Source organism: Bombyx mandarina, chromosome 01 (genome assembly GCF_030267445.1).
Source record: "Bombyx mandarina strain Sakado chromosome 01, ASM3026744v2".
Classification (NCBI taxonomy): domain Eukaryota; kingdom Metazoa; phylum Arthropoda; class Insecta; order Lepidoptera; family Bombycidae; genus Bombyx; species Bombyx mandarina.
In genome coordinates, this window is record NC_143208.1 from 3,084,886 (window position 1) to 3,091,457 (window position 6,572).

The following is a 6,572-nucleotide window of genomic DNA, read 5'->3' on the forward strand; positions in this document are numbered from 1 at the left end:
AACGCCACTGTTGGCAATAATTAACATAATAATATATAGATTAGTTTATTCTATATTAACATTTATTTATTATTAGCAACAAAACTGTTATTCTACCATATTTAATAATTAGCAGACACTGTTTTGATGTGAAAATGTTCAGAATATGTTTAATGTTTATATTATTGTTTAAAAACACAAATGACTGTATAAATGATTAAATATGAATAAAGCATAAATATTAATAATAATTTATATTATAATTAACAGTACTAATAATTTAATTAAGTATTGTAATTGTTTTGCAATGATGTTGTTGGCGCCATCTATTATTAGGCTGGATAATAACAATGTTAGTTAATATTACTTAAAAGTAATTCATGTAAAATAAATTAAATGTGAGTCATGTAAAATCACTAAAATATGTATTTTGAATATTAAGCTATGTTTTGTGAATTGTTTCGCAGTAATTACATTTGTTTGTATAAAAGAAGTTGTAGTTGCTATAACCAACACAAAATGGCTAATTGTGTAAAAACCACTGAATAACTCAGGCGTGGCTTTTTGTTGTAAACAAGTAATGTTAAAGTTTTATAGAATTGTATTGTATTTTCATTGTAAAAGAACTTATGTGTGTAAATCCTGGTGTAACGCCGACATCAGAAGTGGGATCACAGCCCCAAAATTAATCGTAAGCCTCCGAATGAAGTAGCCCACTGTTGAACAAGTGATGGGTCTCTCAACCTGTATTAAAAAGGCGAAAAGTGATGATAGCTGCAAATGCTGTACCCTTGTAGTGGCATTATAACTTTTATTTGCCGCCGTTCAACTCCGATGAGGGCGTGACATCAAGACCGATGCGGAAATGTGGACGAAACTATCATGAAGCTAATTGTTTCATCGCATGAACATCGAGTTCAAAAGAGCAAGCAAGACATAAGCCGATATCTGGTCTTTGTATTGAACCGCATTGGAGCAAGTGAGGGACGAACTGATCCATGCATTCAGTAAAGTTGTGGATATTTAAAATGAGTTCTAGACCGTGGATGTTTTGGAAAAGCTACTGACGCTGAGATGGTAAAAATACTGATTTCAGGTATTTATCTTAAATTTATTCGATCCAAGTTATTGAGAAATACGCTGTGGTATGTATTTCGCTTCCTAAATAATATCGATTCTAAAAACGTTCCGAAAGCGTCAAATTGAAAATATACTGTAAATATAATGTTAATAATCTAAACATAACTCAGTTTTATCACAATCACATAATGATTCCTTCAGTTTTCGTGGCACTTTTAGTAACACTAAGGTTTTAAATGTGGTTACTGCGTCACTTGCGTCATTTCGAGAAAACTTGTTACCGCCGTCAAGATGACAAACGTATCACCACAATTAAGACTTAAATCATTGCAGATCTAGTTTAGTAAGCTAAACAACTTCATGTAAAGTTTTTGAGCATAAGGAGTCAACTGATTTCAAAACAAAGCATTGTGACTTTTAATGGAGAAAAATACTAGAACTATTATAGAATTTCATATGGTAATCATAATCATATGGTAATACTGACAGTCTTGCTGACATCCTAATAGGTTTTAATCTTTTAAAAATAACTTCTCAGTGTTGCACTCTTTGAGGAGAACTTATCTATTTTTATAAGTTTCTATCCAGTGAATGCTCAAGTTTGGAGTCATTATTCAATCATCATGTAACTTTTGCAAATCATGTCTCATAGATGGTGATCAGGCAGATAAAAGTTGGATTTGAAATAATTAATTTGGATAGGATAGTACAACGCTGTACATACTGTATGTCTCCTGTTTATTGTGAGGAGTTCAAGCATATTACAATAAAAATAAAAATAAACTTTTAATAATATGCCATAATAAGAGACAGCTCATCCCTGTTCAGCAGCTCCATATTATTACTTTTCCTTTCATAATTATTTATTTTTGGATGAGTGATTAACTCTCTGCACCCTAGGTTTCTAGTGGGGGTGCTGCTTTATTATTAGTCAAGAAAAAGGATGGCACAGATCTCTATGTGATTTCTGTTTTTAAAATCTTAGTTCCATTTTTGGAAACCTGTCACTTTTAAAAATTCACCAAGATAAAAGATAATTCAGGAGTTTCAAAAACTTGTGAACAATATGAAATTCAGTACCACATTATTGCAAAGAGAGCGAGCATGGTCAACAGGCATGCTGAACTATTGATGGGTCATAAATGTCACATGTTTGTAAAATATCAATTAATAAGATCTGACAGGCAGCTTTAAGAATTACAGTTGATTAAAATCTGCAGCACAACAATAAAACAAAAATGCAGAGGCATTAGAAGGATGATGTTCCCTACCAGTCATTAAAATAAAGCAAATTGAAAATGGTCCGCTGAATGATGAATTAGGGGAAGTTGAATCAGCTGGTAAAAAACGGATGGACGAGCGGTCTCTGTCATCTAATGTGTTTTGGTAAAGGTAAAGGTTTGGTAATGGTAACGGTTTGATATAGGTAAATCTATCCTCTTAATGTCAGAGGATTCTGATTGACCGTATGGGCAAAGAGATTTGTTCTGCTGTAAAATGATTTATAATTTGTTATGGTATCTACTTTTATTTTCCTATCCAATTATCCTTCCTAAAACGCTGGCGGGCCACCATGCGAATCCTTAAACCTGGTCTTGTTGGCTAGATCCCGTATGGGTGATGCCTTATGAGTTGGCTAGATCCCGTATGGGTGATGCCTTATGAGTTGGCTAGATCCCGTATGGGTGATGCCTTATGAGTTGGCTAGATCCCGAATGGGTGATGCCTTATGAGTTGGCTAGATCCCGAATGGGTGATGCCTTATGAGTTGGCTAGATCCCGAATGGGTGATGCCTTTTGGGTTGGCTAGATCCCGAGAGGGTGATGCCTTGTGGGTTGGCTAGATCCCAAATGGGTGATGCCTTGTGAGTTGGCTAGATCCCGAATGGGTGATGCCTTATGAGTTGGCTAGATCCCGAATGGGTGATGCCTTTTGGGTTGGCTAGATCCCGAGAGGGTGATGCCTTGTGGGTTGGCTAGATCCCAAATGTGTGATGCCTTGTGAGTTGGCTAGATCCCGAATGGGTGATGCCGAGTGTGTTGGCTAGATCCCGTAAGGGTGATGCCTGGTAAGTTGGCTAGATACTGTAAGGGTGATGGCTTGCGAGTTAACTAGACCTGTATGAGTGATGCTTTGTGTGTTGGGTAAATCCCGTTGGGTGATCCTCTTGTGTGTTAGCTAGATCTCGTAAGGGTGAATGGTGCCTTGTGTATTGGGTAGATCCCAGTAGGGGATATGACTTGTTTACTGTTATGTGAAATGCTAAAACAGCGCAAGGGACGCGCTGGAATCAGTATGGCCGTATGGGCGCAAACGCCACTGTTGGCAATAATTAACATAATAATATATAGATTAGTTTATTCTATATTAACATTTATTTATTATTAGCAACAAAACTGTTATTCTACCATATTTAATAATTAGCAGACACTGTTTTGATGTGAAAATGTTCAGAATATGTTTAATGTTTATATTATTGTTTAAAAACACAAATGACTGTATAAATGATTAAATATGAATAAAGCATAAATATTAATAATAATTTATATTATAATTAACAGTACTAATAATTTAATTAAGTATTGTAATTGTTTTGCAATGATGTTGTTGGCGCCATCTATTATTAGGCTGGATAATAACAATGTTAGTTAATATTACTTAAAAGTAATTCATGTAAAATAAATTAAATGTGAGTCATGTAAAATCACTAAAATATGTATTTTGAATATTAAGCTATGTTTTGTGAATTGTTTCGCAGTAATTACATTTGTTTGTATAAAAGAAGTTGTAGTTGCTATAACCAACACAAAATGGCTAATTGTGTAAAAACCACTGAATAACTCAGGCGTGGCTTTTTGTTGTAAACAAGTAATGTTAAAGTTTTATAGAATTGTATTGTATTTTCATTGTAAAAGAACTTATGTGTGTAAATCCTGGTGTAACGCCGACATATACTTACTTATATAAGTACCGTTAGGTCGTATCGACCCGTCTCGGCGGATATCTTGTTTAGTCTAGACAGTAGATACAATGATGCCTATTTATAGATTGAATTTCGTAGTGGCACATTATCGGCCGGCGTATGAGGACGGTACTTTAATATACTCTAGACATAGCAACGTATGTATTTTAAGATATTAAAACCCTGTTGATACACAATAGTTGTTTTGGAACTTTACATCTTACGTTAGTGTTTTTTTTTTCTCGGAAACAATGTTGTTATTTTCAAATGCAATGCAATATTATATCGAGGAGTGAAAGGCTGTTTGGTTGAAGTGACATTTCACTTAGTACGCAATGTTTAACTTTGTAATCAAAAGTGCGTTTTGTTTAGTACTAGCATCAATGGTTCGATGTCTTTAATTGAACTTTAATTAGGATTGCTCCATTCAAATAGCTGAAAGTTTTTTTGTTCTGATAATTTTTCCAAATTTTAAACTTTATATACCTCTCCTATAAAGTTGTAAGGATGTCCCTTAAACCAAATTGTCTTTCACCCTTCGTGAACCCTAGAAACCCACCTAGAAAACAGGCTTGAAAATTCGTTTCGTTCGTAATAAAAAGCAATTTTAATGTGCAGGTATGACATGAATCAACATTTCTGGAAACACTAGAAATATACGAATCGTAAAAAGAAAATACATATTCTTTTGTTCAGTTTACATTTCGGAATACATAGGCGGCACTGAAAATTTCGGGAATTAACGAAGTGACACTACATTACTATTTAAAAATGTATTTAGTGCTTTTCGAAGTATTCTTCGCGAAATTTGACACATTTTTCCATACGATGGAACCAATCATTGAAGCAACCATTCCATTCGGAAGTTGGAGTCTCCAAAATGGCCGTTTTGTAGGCGTCCACAGCTTCTTCAGGTGATGAAAATCTCTGTCCACGCAATTTATTCTTTATTTTAGGGAAAGTATAGAAATCATTAGGGCTTAGGTCGGGGCTGTATGGCGGATGGTCTAATAATTCTATGTTTTCTTGCTCTAAAAACTCTTTTGTTCTGTGCGCGGTGTGAGAACTCGCATTGTCGTGATGGAGGATGATGCGGCGGTTGCAGTTCTCTTTACGGAGTTCAGAAACGACCTGTGGCAAACAAATACTAGCATACCATTCTGCATTAACAGTTATTTGTCCCTCAAGAGGAATAGTCGTAACATGGCCGGTTTTGGAGACAAACGTGGCCACCATTTTTTTTGCAACACTCCGTGAACGAACAATTTTTGTTGGCTTTAACTCATTTTCGAACACCCAAACTCGTGACTGGTTTTTTGTTTCGGGTTCGTACGCGTATATCCAGGATTCGTCACCTGATACAATGTTGTATACAGCATTTGAGGATCTGCGTGGAATCTTTCGAGAGTTCTGACGCACCAAGTAACGCGAGCCGCTTTTTGCTCTTCACAGAGCGAATGCTGTATCCATCGGGAAAACAACTTTTTTACACCTAATTATTCATGCAAGATTATTTGTATTTGATTCATGCCAATGTCTAAAGCTGCCTGAATTTCGCGGTATGTCACATGTCGATCTTCCTCAATCAGCTTACGCACAGCATCAACGTTTTCTTGGGTGACTGCAGTTTTTGGACGACCTTGACGGGATCATCACTGAGCTTGACACGTCCACGTTGAAACTCAGCAAACCAGCGATAAATTGTATTATTGGATGGGGCTTCATCACCAAATGCAGAAATCATCCGGTCAACACACTGTTTTTGTGTTAAACCACTTCGAAAGTTATAATAAATCATCGCTCTTGAATTTTCTCGAGTCAATTCCATTTTCTCAACGACTAAGCAAGTTTGACAAAACCTCGTGACAAGACCGAGAATCTTTTTTAAAATAAATAAATGGTATTCGATTTTTAAAACCAAGGAGTTTTCAATTAAAAAGATTTTAATATGACAGGAACAGTGGAAATATTCCATTCCCGATACTTTTAGTGCAGCCCTCGTACCGAATAGAGTATTGCGGCTAGGGCGGCGTTCGAATCCCGCAGATGGGCCCCATTTTAATACGCTTTTATTAGCTTCAGACGTATGTATGTATCTATGTTTATAACGGAATCTTTGAACATGATTTTTTCTTCTAATGAAATACGTACATAACAAATTTACACGTCAGAATTCTACAATAGAGGAATAGTTTTGTAATAAGAATTAAATCTCCAAAATATATAACTGGCGTAATCACCATACAATTGAGACTTCTGCTAGACTAAAGTCTGAAGGAGTGTGGCATTCACGTTGTTAATGGATTCCGGTGGTCATTTAACATCAAGCGAGCTATTACCTCGTTCAATTGTCTACGCAATAAATTAATTAAAAAACTTTTTACGTACATACTTTCGACCAAGAAACCTCTCGATCCGCGCGTTTGGGCTTTTAATATGGGATGTCTTAAGAAAAGTTCTCGGTCCTCAAGAAAGCGTGTTCAGCAACCATTTCTTTTATTGCTTTACATGGGTGGACAGCTTACAGCCCACCTGGTGTTAAGTGGTCAC